Here is a 16,001-nt window from a genome sequence, read left to right on the forward strand (position 1 = left end):
AGTCAATCGCCAAAACACTTGAATTTAATAATGGATTGGATTGAAATTGAAACACAAACAAATTAGATCTAAGATGCGGCTTAATTGAATCATTCAAGTGTTTGGGCACTTGGAAAAAAAGGGTGGCGTATTTTCAGTGATACTTTTAGCTTGAAGGATATCCTAGGCAACGGTAATTGCTTTCTTTGGGAGTATACTCCATCAACTGGACGGCAGCAAATTCGATCGTCAAGTTAGTGAAGTCAGAATTGTAAACAAACGGATAATTTCATCACCAGAAAACGCCGAAGCAGCGTTTTAATTTGTAGTTCTGGTTATTTCATTAACATTTCGCCTGGCTTGATTGGCTCGATTATTTTGTGTCAAATTGAGTCTAAACAAGTCAAGTTATGATCGGGTCAAGCCAAATAAGCTGGTTTTCAATGTTCTTTGAACATGAAATCCATTTTCCATACTTCCGTATTTGAAGTCCCCTTCATCCAACGTCAACCGGTGTTCAGCACAGTTTTGAATTTGTAAAACCAGACATATAATTTGTTCCAGATTTTATCCCATCTTTTCATGCAAAATAGTAGTTATACGGAATGAGGTTCTTACAGGCTGGCAGACGAAAGCTTGATATTCAGAATAGTATAACCATATATTCACTTCAACGCACACTGAACTTGAGGTAAACGAGCAGTGAAGTCCGTAATAGAGAGGACCAATTTGAACGAGGATAATTTTACATTTTCGTGCTATCTTGCTGCATGTTCATTTTGAGCCAAATTGAGTTAAGAACGCCGTTTTGTGCAGCCATTTTATGTGCCTTTTGACTTTCACAGATCAGTTTTTGGAACTATTTTGCCGTCGGTTCAAGACTATCACCAACACTTGTATACACAGAAAAAAAAAGTTTTTTTTTTTCATAAAATTATTTTTATTAGGTCCTTTTCGGTACTGGGACCTGGTTAGGACCGAGTCGGCTTTTGTAAGAAAAAAAAAGTTGAATTTTGGAATGTTGAAAATTTGGTAGGTTGAATATTACCTCTTTATTTGTGTAATATTCCATAAAAAATGTGTAAAAATGTGAACCTGATGAATATTCATCAAAAACTGATGAAAATTCATCATTTTCTGGGGTAAAATTTATCATTTATTTTGCCACAAAATCTGTCACCATTTCCTGATGAATATTACCATCATTTTTTTTCTGTGTAACAAGGTGTTGCCAGTTTTGTTTATAATTTTTTTTTCGATATTTCATTGAAACTAAATGAAATGGTTTAATTTAATATTTCAGATTAAATGTCATTACTGTAATTATATTAAAGAAAACTAAACTTTAAAAAGCAAATGAAAAATAGAAAAAAAGAAAATATGATTTTTTAAACGATAAAAATGATTTTAAGGACCGATTGCAAAGTAGCCCAAAATTTAAAAAGATGTTGGTTTATTTTTGTTTTAAAATCAATATCACGATTGAGCTGCATACACATAAAAAAATAATGTAAATTTGGAAGCTTTAATTTTGAAAGGTTGAATATTACCTCTTTTATGATGTAATTTTACCTCTATTTAGACTGAAAAAGTGACATTACACCAGAAAAGATGTAAAATCAAACATTTCCAGAGGTAAAATTACACCTTTTTTCTGACATAAAAGATGTACCCCTTCCCAGATGTAATATTATTTTTTTTTTTTCTGTGTATATATTTAATTTTTGCTTCAAAAATGCATTCTGGCTACCCTGTTGGAATTGAAGCAAAAACAATTGAATAAACTAAAAGCCTAGTTTATTCAATCGTCAGCTGTCACAGGCGCTTTCAATATTGTATTTTGCAAACAGAACATTGTAAAAATTAATAATTAAATTTCTGAAATTAATATTTTCTGATTTAGAACCTTGGATAGGCCCTTTAGTTTATCAAACTAAGTTTATTTAAGTGTGCGTGTTGCCGCCGAACGCCACAGTTCGAGTTGTCAAAATTTCAACCTATCAGAGAGTGGGTCCAAAATAGGTACAGCGATGGCTCTAAAATATATTCAATAAGTCCAAAATGCATCCAAAAAATGTTGTACTGAAAATGTTAATGATATTGAAATGGATACATTATTTTAAATTTTCAATAATGTACTTTGCTAAGCATAAATTAGGCTACAAAACAAACCTGGAACGAGTCAAATTAGGTAAACCGTATTTGTTGTTAGGTAATTTAAAGACTATTTAAAGAGTCATAACCTGGCAGACTTGTTATAAGAATCAACAACGGTACACAGCTAAAAAAGTAGTAATCCAGCTGCATGTAAATGGCCTGGGTGTAAAATAAATATTGCATTATTATATGCAATTTTATGTGATTCTACACCCTAAAATATGTAGCCCATCAGTATGGGAAGCCTACTTGACCGAAATGTCAAGGTCATGTATGCGTTTATCTTACAGCTTTTCATCGGTCTGATGGCTGAGTGGGCTAAGGCGCCAGTCCTTACTGTTGGTGCTAGGTTTGAATCCCGTCGGTTGTAACTTTTTTTATGTTTGCAACAATTGTACATGCAGTGTGTAATATTAAGTGTTTATTTTAACGAAGGTGATGTGCATGCTTTTGCATGCGATTTTACAATCGGATTTTTTGCTGTGTAATCAAGAACCTTTCAATGATCGAATGCTGTACTTTTGAAGGAAATTTGTTATTTTATTATTTAGTTTTACAGTTCCGACGTTTCAAGAAGGTAAAATGTCCCCTCCTTTATACCGGCTCCTCAGTCTGCCGATCGCCATGTTGTGTGCGGGGGAGGTTCTCCGGCCCGAAGACCGACGAATAAATTGTGTGAAACAACCGGAAAGACAATACCCGACGCGTGGCGAAGTTATTAAACCGTTGAACCGTAACGCGCGCCGAACCCGCGAGAGCTTGGCGGGTGGCGCATGTCGTTCTTCTTTTTTGTTTTCGGGGAGAGAGGTTTTGGTAAGGGTCAAGATTGTTGTAAGATCTTTTGGGTTGGGATTTTTTTACAGTGAGAAGTGTATCTGTTAAAAATTTAAGCTTATTTATTAATCTAGAACCCAGATCAAAATTTATATTTGGAGATTATGTTCTATGAACCTAACCTCAAACTATTTAAAACGAAATCAAAAGCTTTTCTTGCAACACTGCAGATATCGGATGTCCTCACCGAAAAATTTCGCCACATTATGTCTCCTTTTGGGTCCAAGCAAAAAAACGATCGTGTCGCCCCAAATGTCGATGGCCGGATGGTCCGTTTTGAGGGAACATGGGCCCATAAATAACAGCCCCAGCCGAGAATATCTTAATTTAGTGAATGGCAGGACGCCCCAGCCCCGAAAGTGGAGCAAGGCTGTGGCAGAGGAGAAGCCTGCAGGAGGAGTCGAATGCAGAAACAGTATGAACAAATATTTTTCTGACTTTATGAACCCGCTGCCACCCGGAACGCTGGGCGAACGCGTGGCCAGCGATAAATTACCGCGCCAAAGCCGCGCGCGCCGACTGGAGAACATCGCACATTATGGGGGGGAAATGTAAATTGTCACATAACAGGTATCGCTCCGGGGACATCGAGGCCCGCCGCGGACGGACACTGTGGGCTACGATTTTGGACGTTTCTGGGGTTGACGTCAGGGAAGCGTCAGGGCTGGGATAGCGATGAGAACCGTGAGTTGAGGTGAATTGGTTCATGAATTTGACTGAACTCCTGCAACTCTTGGTGACGCTTACAACTTCTGATGACCCTTTCAAGCATTACACTGAGTTGCAAGCTTTATCAAAAGCTTCAAGAGACACCGTGAATCATAAGAGTCACCAAGAGTTGCAAGCATATCCACAAGTATCAAGAGTCATCAAGAGTTACAAGCGTCACCAAGAGTCACCAAAAGTCACAAGAGTCACAAGAGATACAAGAGCCACCAACAGTTGAAACTCTCGGTGACCATTGCAACTCTTCTTGACTCATGTAAATCTTGGTGAATCTTGCAACTCTTAGTAACTCTACTCTACCAACTGTTGGTGTCGCCTTCAACTCTTGGTGACTCTTGTACTCGCTTGTAACCCTTTGTTGCTATTGTAATTCATGATCACACAAGGTCGCAACTCTTGGTGACGCTTGTAATTCTTGTTTACGATCGCAAATCAAGATGACTCTTGCAGCTCTTTGTGACTCTTGCTGAGTTTCATCATATTTTAATAGTTATTATGAATTGAAAGAGTCACCAAGAGGCACAAGAGTCACCCAAAGTTGCAAGAGTTAGTGCAACTCTAGGTGCTCCCTGCCACTTTTTTGGCTCATGAGCAATTCTCTACAAAATCGGCCGATTTCGACCTTTTTATTTTTTGATGTTTTTTTTTTTTTATTTGGCTCAAACTTTGTGGGGGCCTTTCCTTCCAAATGTATGACAAAAGGTCGAAAGACAAAAGGTCGAAAGACAAAAGGTCGAATGCCAAAAGGATCGAATGGACAAATATTCGAATGGACAAAATGTCGGAAATGGACAAAAGGTCGAATGGACAAAACGTCGAAAGGACAAGGTCGAATTAAAAAAAAACTTTTTATGTGAGCCTATATTCTTCAAAATTTATAGGTCTTCTGAATAAAAGCTTGCCCCCGGATTGATGGAGACTTTCTAAAAAAGAGGAGGGGGAGGGGGTTATCTTTAAAAATATAAATAAATATGAACGATTTTTTTACATACAGCTATATTTTTGAAGTCAGATTTTTATAATGATCTAATTTGACCATGGAGGATAGTTTGAAAAAGGATAGAAGACCTGCAACAATATTGAAGAAGCAAGACTTTTTCATGTTTCGTAACTGTTTACATTTAAAAGAATTGAAAATCACTAAAAAATCCCAACTATTTTTTATGAATAAAATAAAAACATGTATTTTGAAGTATTATTCAAAAAACCCACTAATATTCGAAAAAAAAATCACAGAAAACATTACGACAAACAAGAATAAGTTGTTCTAAAAAATAAAATAAAATCTTAAAAAATATCAAATATTTTTTTATGTTTTTAAAATTTGTAGAAGTTAAACTTTTTTTGGAAGAACTGTTTTCAAATATGAACAGTTCTTCAAAAAAAAAGTTCAACTGGAATGGAAAAACTTCCAAAAACATAACTACAGTCTTTCATTGAGGTTGCTCAATAAAAATAAACTCAAAGATATTATAGAAGTCGACCTTTTTTTAGAACTGCTCATGTTTGAAAGAATGGAAAAACTCACAAAAATACTACAACAATCATGATTAGGGCGTTTTCGATTTTATTTGGGTAGTAGCTTTTCAAAACTTTTCAAAAAAATTATAAAAGGATGGATAAATTATCAGAAAAAATCGAATTTTCTTATAAGAAAATATTTTTTTCAAGAATAATTTAAAAATGTGAAAAAAGAAAACTAATATTAATAATTATTAGTTTATTTTTTCACATTCGACCTTTTGTCCTTTCGACGTTTTGTCAATTCGGCCTTTTGTCCACTTTCAACCTTTTGTCCATTCGGCCTTATGTCGTTCGACCTTTTGTCGCACAGCCCTTACCTATGACCAAAGAAGCTATTTTATGTCATTGGTTCACCCATACAAGTCTCCATACAATTTTGGCAGCTGTCCATACAAAAATGGTACGTACATATTCAAACAGCTCTAACTTTTGAGTGAATTTTCTGATCAATTTGGTATCTTCGGCAAAGTTGTAAGTACTATTGAGAAAAAAATTGGTACACCGAAAAAAAATTGTTTGAATCAAGATTAACATTTCAAAAGGCCGTTCGTTATATTGAATGTTTGGCCCTTTTGAAATGTTAGTCTTGATTTAAAAAAAAAATATTGTTTTCGAAAAGATCGAAAAATTTCACGAATGTTTCATGTTTTAACATTGAAAATCGGACCTCGGCAGAGATATCGACATTAGAAAATGGTGGGTTGTTTGGGTGAGACTTAGAAAACTTCAATTTTCATGTTTCTTTTTCTTTAAGCCGCTGTATGTCAGCAACCAGAATTCCAATCTTCAATGTCTGTTAGACAATTTCATAGCAAATTTTCTGAACTTTTCAAAAAAAATATTTTCAAAGTTTGAGTCAAATAAAAAATGCAAAAAATAAAAAAGGGCGAAATCGGCCGATTTTGTAGAGAATTGCTCAGTTTTTGGTGACGCTCGCCATTTTTGCAGGGATTCCAACGGAAAAGTAAAGTGCCACTCCAGTTAACGGTCCCCACGCGTTAGAGCGGAGACACTTTGGCAGCGCATCATCACACCTGAACCTTGGCCAACACCATACGGTTGTCTACCACCCCGGTGGTACCGAGCATCATAAATATTCCACTTTATTATGCTGGACCGCGCGAAGGATCCACCCACCCATCCAGGAACCACACCGTCACAAGACCTTTGCGCGTTGACCTCCGATCGCGTTGCGAAGGCCTACGACAACACTCTTTACGACGCCGTTTAAAGGTTTAATTTATTAATTTTATTACACATGTTCTCGTTATCTAGATGTCATTCTTTGGTTTATGAGGGAATTTCTCGACGGTCGCAGTCCCCACCACTTTCGACACTAGGACACCTCGAAAAAAAAACGAAACCAAAGCTGTGGTGTGGCCTGCGTCAGGTGCGCCTCAAACTTGAAATCGCCGAAGAACGCGTTCAAATTTATGTGTAGATATTCACGCAAGCGATTGATACGGGCGAAGATATCGCGGTCGTTAAGTTTTACGACTTGTTAAAACATTATCTAGATGAAAACATCTACGCACACACACGCACGCACAGGATGAGATGGTTCCATTTTTTCGGACTTATCTACGACGACGACGACGGCCGTGTGATGATGTTGAACCTGTCAAAAGTTTTATCTAAACAACGTGACGACATAATGTTGACCGTATCGCACGTCGTTGAAATTGATATCTTCATCATGCGATAAAACGTTCGTGATATGGATTTGGGTGCGTGAGGAGATAAAGCAAGATAGATTGGTCGGAATTTCTACGCGGGTTTCGCCACTTTCTATAGTTGGGATAGAGTTTTACTGCGCTGACTTCAGTGTATTCAAAGTCTTCACAGTCTTCGTAATCTCAATCTTTACTTTAATCAAAGATTTTACAACACAGTTCTTTACCTCTTTTTACAGTTCTTTACAGTTCTTTACTTCTTTTTACAGTTCTTAACAGTTCTTTACAGTTCTTTACAGTTCTTTACAGTTCTTTACAGTTGTTTACAGTTATTTACAGTTCGTTACAGTTCTTTACAGTTCTTTACAGTTCTTTACAGTTCTTTACAGTTCTTTACAGTTGTTTACAGTTATTTACAGTTCGTTACAGTTCTTTACAGTTCTTTACAGTTGTTTACAGTTCTTTACAGTTCTTTACCGCTCTTTACAGTTCTGTTTCTAAGAAATTTATCTTATAGTCTGCAATTGGGAAGAGATTGCTCCAAATTCGATACTGTTCAGCTTTTCCAAGATTTCAAACAAAATTTCAATTCTCAAGGTTTCGTCAAACATAAACCGCATCATCTTCGCCAACATTCTATATTTGGACATCCCATCTCGGACAAACATTGCATAACATGTAGGTTTGGTTCCCAGCCAATTCCAATTGCTACAGCAGCAGCAGCATCACATGCAACTCCAAAAGCATGAAATTGTTTTCTCACATCCATCATTGTTATTAGCCATAAAGCATCTCGCGCACAATGGCGAGCATAAAGGGAGGCCAACGACGACGACGCCCAAAAAGGGTGACAGTAATTTCCTCACTGGTCACGATTTGATCTGGTCTCTCTCGGGGATGTGGGATGGGCCCCTATGACCTGTCGGTGCTGGTTTCTGAGTTGAGACTTGGGAGTTTTGACAGGGCATTGTTTGAAGTATTTTGCAATAAGTGACACAGAAATAATTCTTCTAGTTTCTATGAATCTACAAGAACACAAAAATACAAAAATACAAAAATACAAAAATACAAAAATACAAAAATACAAAAATACAAAAATACAAAAATACAAAAATACAAAAATACAAAAATACAAAAATACAAAAATACAAAAATACAAAAATACAAAAATACAAAAATACAAAAATACAAAAATACAAAAATACAAAAATACAAAAATACAAAAATACAAAAATACAAAAATACAAAAATACAAAAATACAAAAATACAAAAATACAAAAATACAAAAATACAAAAATACAAAAATACAAAAATACAAAAATACAAAAATACAAAAATACAAAAATACAAAAATACAAAAATACAAAAATACAAAAATACAAAAATACAAAAATACAAAAATACAAAAATACAGAAATACAAAAATACAAAAATACAAAAATACAAAAATACAAAAATACAAAAATACAAAAATACAAAAATACAAAAATACAAAAATACAAAAATACAAAAATACAAAAATACAAAAATACAAAAATACAAAAATACAAAAATACAAAAATACAAAAATACAAAAATACAAAAATACAAATGTTTTTGTTTATGTTTATGTTTATGTTTATGTTTATGTTTATGTTTATGTTTATGTTTATGTTTATGTTTATGTTTATGTTTATGTTTATGTTTATGTTTATGTTTATGTTTATGTTTATGTTTATGTTTATGTTTATGTTTATGTTTATGTTTATGTTTATGTTTATGTTTATGTTTATGTTTATGTTTATGTTTATGTTTATGTTTATGTTTATGTTTATGTTTATGTTTATGTTTATGTTTATGTTTATGTTTATGTTTATGTTTATGTTTATTATAATTATTTGCTTATATTGGCAATTAGCGGCGAGAAATATTAAACTAACCTAGGACAGAAAGAGGAGAGACAGAATTGAAGATCGCGACAACAGTTTTTTCAAACCTTTTTGTCACATGGTGGATAGATCCAGACAGGGCGCTGGCAGTTATAAGGGGAAAGGAGGTGAAGAAGCTAAGGGCCATTCATTCTAAGTGTAATATCTAAGATAATATCTGAAAATAAGAAATCCATCGGTAGAATCGAAGCGCGCCACTAAGAGTATATAGCGAGTTTAGTTGAGCTAGTTTTTTGGGGGTCGTCCCATAGATGACGAAACACGAAAAGAAATTATCGTGTGTCAACTATGTGGGACATTCTCCGATACCTTCTGTGTCGGTTAATGGAAGACCCCTAAAAAGCTAGTTCAACTAAATATTACACTTAGAATGAATGGCCCTTAGCTTCTTCACCTCCTTTCCCCTTATAACTGCCAGCGCCCTGTCTGGATCTATCCACCATGTGACAAAAAGGTTTGAAAAAACTGTTGTCGCGATCTTCAATTCTGTCTCTCCTCTTTCTGTCCTAGGTTAGTTTAATATTTCTCGCCGCTAATTGCCAATATAAGCAAATAATTATAATTAACTTCCGGTGATCAAAAACAATAATGTAAAGCAAAAAATAAGTTGGTAAAAAAGAAAAACAATAAAAAACTCATCTATCGGTATTTGTTCGAAAGTAGGAACTATCGGTACAGAGTGCTCACAAGCAGCAACATTTCGGTAGATAATATCTGAAAATAAGAAATCCATCGGTAGAATCGAAGTGCGCCACTAAGAGTATATAGCGAGTTTGGTTGAGCTAGTTTTTTGGGGGTCGTCCCATAGATGACGAAACACGAAAAGAAATTATCGTGTGTCAACTATGTGGGACATTCTCCGATACCTTCTGTGTCGGTTAATGGAAGACCCCTAAAAAGCTAGTTCAACTAAATATTACACTTAGAATGAATGGCCCTTAGCTTCTTCACCTCCTTTCCCCTTATAACTGCCAGCGCCCTGTCTGGATCTATCCACCATGTGACAAAAAGGTTTGAAAAAACTGTTGTCGCGATCTTCAATTCTGTCTCTCCTCTTTCTGTCCTAGGTTAGTTTAATATTTCTCGCCGCTAATTGCCAATATAAGCAAATAATTATAATTAACTTCCGGTGATCAAAAACAATAATGTTTATGTTTATGTTTATGTTTATGTTTATGTTTATGTTTATGTTTATGTTTATGTTTATGTTTATGTTTATGTTTATGTTTATGTTTATGTTTATGTTTATGTTTATGTTTATGTTTATGTTTATGTTTATGTTTATGTTTATGTTTATGTTTATGTTTATGTTTATGTTTATGTTTATGTTTATGTTTATGTTTATGTTTATGTTTATGTTTATGTTTATGTTTATGTTTATGTTTATGTTTATGTTTATGTTTATGTTTATGTTTATGTTTATGTTTATGTTTATGTTTATGTTTATGTTTATGTTTATGTTTATGTTTATGTTTATGTTTATGTTTATGTTTATGTTTATGTTTATGTTTATGTTTATGTTTATGTTTATGTTTATGTTTATGTTTATGTTTATGTTTATGTTTATGTTTATGTTTATGTTTATGTTTATTTTTATGTTTATGTTTATGTTTATGTTTATGTTTATGTTTATGTTTATGTTTATGTTTATGTTTATGTTTATGTTTATGTTTATGTTTATGTTTATGTTTTTGTTTTTGTTTTTGTTTTTGTTTTTGTTTTTGTTTTTGTTTTTGTTTTTGTTTTTGTTTTTGTTTTTGTTTTTGTTTTTGTTTTTGTTTTTGTTTTTGTTTTTGTTTTTGTTTTTGTTTTTGTTTTTGTTTTTGTTTTTGTTTTTGTTTTTGTTTTTGTTTTTGTTTTTGTTTTTGTTTTTGTTTTTGTTTTTGTTTTTGTTTTTGTTTTTGTTTTTGTTTTTGTTTTTGTTTTTGTTTTTGTTTTTGTTTTTGTTTTTGTTTTTGTTTTTGTTTTTGTTTTTGTTTTTGTTTTTGTTTTTGTTTTTGTTTTTGTTTTTGTTTTTGTTTTTGTTTTTGTTTTTGTTTTTGTTTTTGTTTTTGTTTTTGTTTTTGTTTTTGTTTTTGTTTTTGTTTTTGTTTTTGTTTTTGTTTTTGTTTTTGTTTTGGTTTTTGTTTTTGTTTTTGTTTTTGTTTTTGTTTTTGTTTTTGTTTTTGTTTTTGTTTTTTGTTTTTGTTTTTGTTTTTGTTTTTGTTTTTGTTTTTGTTTTTGTTTTTGTTTTTGTTTTTGTTTTTGTTTTTGTTTTTGTTTTTGTTTTTGTTTTTGTTTTTGTTTTTGTTTTTGTTTTTGTTTTTGTTTTTGTTTTTGTTTTTGTTTTTGTTTTTGTTTTTGTTTTTGTTTTTGTTTTTGTTTTTGTTTTTGTTTTTGTTTTTGTTTTTGTTTTTGTTTTTGTTTTTGTTTTTGTTTTTGTTTTTGTTTTTGTTTTTGTTTTTGTTTTTGTTTTTGTTTTTGTTTTTGTTTTTGTTTTTGTTTTTGTTTTTGTTTTTGTTTTTGTTTTTGTTTTTGTTTTTGTTTTTGTTTTTGTTTTTGTTTTTGTTTTTGTTTTTGTTTTTGTTTTTGTTTTTGTTTTTGTTTTTGTTTTTGTTTTTGTTTTTGTTTTTGTTTTTGTTTTTGTTTTTGTTTTTGTTTTTGTTTTTGTTTTTGTTTTTGTTTTTGTTTTTGTTTTTGTTTTTGTTTTTGTTTTTGTTTTTGTTTTTGTTTTTGTTTTTGTTTTTTCACTATCCAGGCTCTACAATTAAGACACTTATCAATAGGTTAATTTAACATTGCATTCACATGAACCTAGTCGTGTCATTCGCCATTTTCACCGTTTTCAACATAAAGGTCATCCGCATCAACGAGTTCAACTCCCTTGAGCTTCTTCAATTTGTAGACCCACCACGGATCCGCGTACTCGGTGGTCGATGGCCTCCGGCTTCACCCTTTTACGTCACCGTTCACGAGACGTCCTGACGAGAAATTTTTCAATTATTCGCGTGCCTTACCGGCACGGACCACGAATTGATCCCGGATCGCATTCCTTGGAGACTTCAACCCGTCCCGACGTGGTCCCGCGTGGAGTGACAGATACGTTAGTTTGTGTCCAAATTGACTGTGACGGATTTCGGCAAAGTCGGCCCCAGAAGAGTCGACGCGGAGTCGCCAGGGGGAGCCAAATATGGCACACAATGTGCCGCCGCCGCCGTTGTAATCGAAACCGCCGCCACGGTAATTCCGTGCGTCCAACTTTAACCGATGATTTACAATTGAAAAATTCATCGATCACGACAGGCTCTCTCGCGTGTCAGCCCAAATAGTGCGAGAGCGCGCGGGTTGGATATTTATTGATTTTTGCAATGTGCCAATGCAAGTGGGGGAGGAGGATCCATGGGAGATGGCACAGGGGCGTTTCGGGGCGTTGGATAAGGTTCATACCTAGAACCAACTTAAATACCGACGCCTCTGTTGAAAACCATGCACTTTCCAATGCTGATCGCACCGAAATGCCCAATCTGGGAATTGCACAGAACCGTTTAATCCCCCAGATCTGGACATGCAACGGACCGAGATTAGCCCAAAATTAAAGCAGCCCAATCACGCTGACCAATCTTGGCCATCTCACGCATCAATAAATCACTCAATCCTTACGGTTCAGCGCGCATTTCATTGGATTATTGAGCAGCAATTGAATCGTCAGACTGGGATCGGAAAGCTCCAAGGGGGTTGACACTCGATCATTCTTGAATCATTCCAGTTTAATTCCAGAATGATTGGAATGATGAGAATGTTTTGCTCTATAGTATGAGTTTTTCATATTAGCGTGTAAACGTCAAAAAATCAAAACAAAGCAAACATGTTGTTTTCATCACACACGTGTCTTTAAACGATCCTGTGTTCGTTCCGTCGTCGATTGCGGCCGTGACGGAAACTGTCTCAAGGTGGACCCGGTGGTGAACCAATTCGGCGAGGACGCCCCGACACGTACTGGCCATACTCGGAGACCTCGAACGGTGACCGGGGAGATGCGTCCGATTGCTCTGGTGGGGATGTTCCGCGGTGGAGATGAACCCTGGCCAGGACGGCAGTGTCACCGGCAAGTAACAGTTCGCGGACGCGGAATCCGAACTAGCCCATGCTGCGCGGAACACGTTTCCGGCCGTGCTGCCGATTGAATCGTGAACAAATCTGAACGCATAATGAACAGGTTGATCGAATTTGATTTCGAAAACATGTTTACTTTTTCCTCCAAGAAAATGACAGCTTCAGGTTGCTAACACGCAAAAACAAAATCAAGTAGAAACGGAATAATCATGTTTATGCCGGCATCATTCCAGAATAATTCTGGAATGAACAGAATGATTCGAATGAAAATATTCGATGTGTCAACCCCCTTGGAAAGCTCGGACACAATATACGCCAGGACGAACGTCACGAAACTGGCAGCAGAATTGGGGATTAGGCTACAGGCGCAATGTCTAGCCAGACGTCACATTCATACGCTCATCAACTGTCACAACTCACACGAGTCCAAGGCGGTGTGAATATCTCCTGACAAGATTCAATCTCGGATCGACTCGAAGAAGCAACCACCAACTTCATGTCCTCCAACATTTGAGTGAGAAATAAACAAAAATCTATCTTGCTAGAGATCTATCAAACGATTTTTCCTTGAATTTTTGCCCGGCGAACGACCGTGGGGTGGTCACACTAACGAACACTTGAAGCGCATGCGCAGATTGGTCAACAAGAACTCTGACAGACTGCAGTGGCCATCGGAGCAGCCACCAGCGGGCAGGTTGAAGTAGGTAAACTTGTATCCTTATAAGGTGAAGCTGGCACGGCTGGATGGACGGACGGACTGACCGGTGAGCAAAATTTCGATTGGTCCTGCTTGAACGGGGCACCGAAAGTTGCAATCGAAAAAGATTATTTTTTTTTTTAAATAAATCAAATAACTTCTAGGGTTTTTTCTCAAAATTTATTTTCCCTAAAAGAGCACGCAGCTAGCAACATCTAAACATAGAAACATGTACCCTCCCTGTAAAGGCTTATGAATTGATCTCAGTTGAAAGGATCTCCAAATCTCTGAATTGCAAATGTAACATCCTGGAGCAGAACTGTTAAATTCTAATAAACACCAATTGAATTGAAAAAATCAAATAACTTTACATGAAATCCCAAATTATATTGAAAAACATAAATCTAACATAAAAAATATGTAGATTTACTATTTTTTGGGGTAATACAGTCCAGACTCGATTACCCGAAGCGTCGGTTATCCGAAGTTTCGATTATCCGAAGTTGGATTATCCGAAGGTTTGTATGGGACTTCGGATAAATAAATAAGGCCGTTGCAAATATTTTTTAAAGTTTATGTCGCCCCCAAGTTCCAAAAATCAGGGGGCAAAAAAATATTTATCTCAAAAATCTTGAAAATTTCAATGGAAATAAAAATCTAATCAACTGAAAACCATCTAAAATGCCCTATTCTGCGTTGATAATCATGTTTAGCATGTTTGGGCTCGTCTAAAAACTTTTTTTTCTCGCAAAAATATTTTTTTTGTCAATACTTAGAAACTTTTAAAACACTTTTTTCATTCAAATGTTGAAACCGTGGCCTGTAATTTTTAAACTTTTTTTTAATTTTTTGCCCCCCTCGACTTTGGTCAGAGTCGAAGGACATAAACTTCAAAAATATATTTGCGACGGCCTATATAAATAAAAAAAATCGTTTTATTTTTTTCATGTTTTAAACATCAAATTCGTGTTCTGCGATCTCATTTTAGTAAAAATTTAAAAGTTGATTGCCTTTTAAATAATAAAATGCATTTTTTCAATATTTCGTCCCCGCCATATTGGCAGCCATCTTGGATTGAAAAATTATAAATCTAAACCTCGATAATCAAAAATTAGACAGCGAAAAAAATATTTTTTTTGCAATTCCGTCGAGAAACTACTTACTTTTCCTGTCATTCTTGAACGACGAAATAGCCTACTTTTCTGTACCAAAAATAACAGAATCGAATAGCAACACTTTTCAAAATAAATGCTGAAAAGTTCTACTTTTCAGCACTGAAATGGGTGCTGAAAAGTTGAACTTTTCAGCACTTGTTTCGAAAAGTTACACTTTTCAACATTTTTTGATTCAAACGATTTATCGACAAAATACATGAAAATTTTACATACAATTTCACTCAATGGGTGTTTTTCGGAATTGCAAAAAATGTTGTATGGAACTCGTTGCAAAACTTGATTTTTTCAGCACTCTTCGTATTTATCCAACTCGGTGAACCTCGTTGGATAAATGTACGACTCGTGCTGAAAAAATCCTCTTTTTGCAACTTGTTGCATAAACTACTATTTCATGATTCGATAATCCGAAAGGAAATTTTTCAGAGGCCTTCGGATAATCGAGTCTGGACTGCATCACTATTTTTTGTGTGGCACAAATTCTGTCAACATTCCCAGCTGTATTATTATCATGATTTCTTTTACTGTGTATCCTCGATTTTATCGATAAAATTCGATAGCAAAACTTAAATATTCATATATTGCTTCTGATTTTTTTTTGTAATTCAACAATTCCTCACGAAAAAAAAAGATTCGAAAAAAAGTTGTCCGATCAGGCTCAAATTCCTTCCTTGTCCCTTAGATGACCTACGCCTTGTTAGAGTGGTCCGAAAAATTGCCTTTTTCGTCGATTTTCGCAAAAAATTTAATCATATCTCCGCGCTATTTCAACCAATTTAAGCTGAATTGGGCACACACAGACTTACCTTTTGACGGGTGCGACAACGGTTTGCTATGATACTGGTTTTTCTATGCGTACCATTTCTCGTCACGATCCAAACCCGACACAGCTCGGTAGCTTGATCGGTGCACCGAAACCGAAGTTTGGTGTGACGGCGGTGTGGATTGGGTACACAAAACTGACATGGTTTCTGCGCCTACCACACGGGAGAAGTTTGGAACTCTTGATGCCTAGCAAGCCATCCGAACTCAACAGTTCTTAATGGTGTGGTTGTCAAAGGCAGTGCAATATTAAGTTAAAGGTTCTTGGTTCGAATCTCGACATTTATTATTTTATTTTTTAAATGATTTTTATTTGTTTAGAATAATTCTTTAGGAATAGAATTTCGTAGTGTCATGAAATATAAACTTTAACTTCTCGTGCAAATAATCCTGAAA

This window comes from Culex pipiens, chromosome 3, assembly GCF_016801865.2.
Source record: "Culex pipiens pallens isolate TS chromosome 3, TS_CPP_V2, whole genome shotgun sequence".
NCBI lineage: Eukaryota > Metazoa > Arthropoda > Insecta > Diptera > Culicidae > Culex > Culex pipiens.